This window comes from Limulus polyphemus, unplaced genomic scaffold (assembly GCF_000517525.1).
Source record: "Limulus polyphemus unplaced genomic scaffold, Limulus_polyphemus-2.1.2 Scaffold9310, whole genome shotgun sequence".
Classification (NCBI taxonomy): domain Eukaryota; kingdom Metazoa; phylum Arthropoda; class Merostomata; order Xiphosura; family Limulidae; genus Limulus; species Limulus polyphemus.
In genome coordinates, this window is record NW_013674920.1 from 25815 (window position 1) to 27295 (window position 1481).

Consider the following 1481-nt stretch of genomic DNA (forward strand, 5'->3'; position numbering starts at 1 on the left):
ACCAGGGCTTGATACTAGCGTTAATGAACAATAAAGCATAAATATCGATGTTAATAATTATTTCAATAAATAAATGAATTGGGAAAAGAACAGGAAGAAGAAAAAATCTAATTCCAAGAGATAAAAAATCCACAACACTTCTAATTTAAGTAACTTCAAGATCAATAACAATATCAAGTAACAATCAGTAATGATTTCTTTTTTTTTTTTACTATACCTCGTGAACTAGCTTGATTAAGCTTAAGGCGAAGTATTTCTTTAGTGGTTAGATCACGAGGTTACATCTCATGTGACTAGCTAATTTATATAACCTTTCACAATACTATCTGTACGTCACTCATAGGGTATGTTTCATAACGTATCCATACTGAAATTCAACGTGCTCTAGCTAGAAGGTGAGTTAACACTTTAATATAACTAAAACTTCATAGTTGAAGTAAACGATATAAGGAATAATAAATGAACGGTAAACATAACCACAACGAAACAAAAGTAGAATTTGTAATCTTACAACATAAATGAACTACATAAACAGGGGCGTATAGGATTATATTTATGATTATATTTATATACACGAACACTTAGATAGATAAAAATACATAATATGATACAACATTTAATTTTAACTTCATAAGGCCCAATATCCTATAGTGGCCCCTGTATTTCAGTGTGTTCTTTTCTTCCAAGTAAATCTCAAATGGTGTATTGTTAATGTATGTTATAATAACTTAATTCCATGACTTCGACAATCTTGTTAGAATTGTTTTTATCAGTTATCATTATTAAATGGATATATAGATATACAGCTTACCTAAAAGACAAAAACCAATAATTATGCTCCAACGACGTCCAATGAGACAGAAGACGAATGAAGCTAGAAAGAAGGATGCCTATCCTCTGTTAGGGATTTATTATGTTCGGAATGATCTACCTGGATAAACATGGTTTTCAAAATTAGGTTTTAAGAATGGACATTTGCAAGTACAAATCAACAAAGCAAGTAAAGATGATATAGCATTTACTGTAAAATAATGAAGTTTGGCTATTTGTTGTGTTACATTTAGGTTAGGCTATGTGTCTGGTACATCTTGTCTACTAACTGAATCTGATCTCTCCGATCTACCCAGGAACACCGTACGCACCTTCTTGGATAACATAATTACATATGAGAAGACATTTGATAATGTTTATGAAAGTTGTAGATTGATTGAGGATTAAGGTTAATCCAAATAAGGGTGAAATGTTCTCTCAATATGAGTTTCCTGGGACACATCGTTAGCCGAGAGGAATTGTCCAAAGATCCATCTGAGATTAAATTTATTAACTATTGGCCAACACATATGAACTTGTTTCAGGCAAGAGTATTTCTTAGACTATGCTCTAATAAAATATCTTGAAGACCGTGAGTGAAGGAAGAATGCAAACAGTGTGTATAAAGGGAAGCAAAGTAAAAATAACCACCATATATCAGATATTGCTAA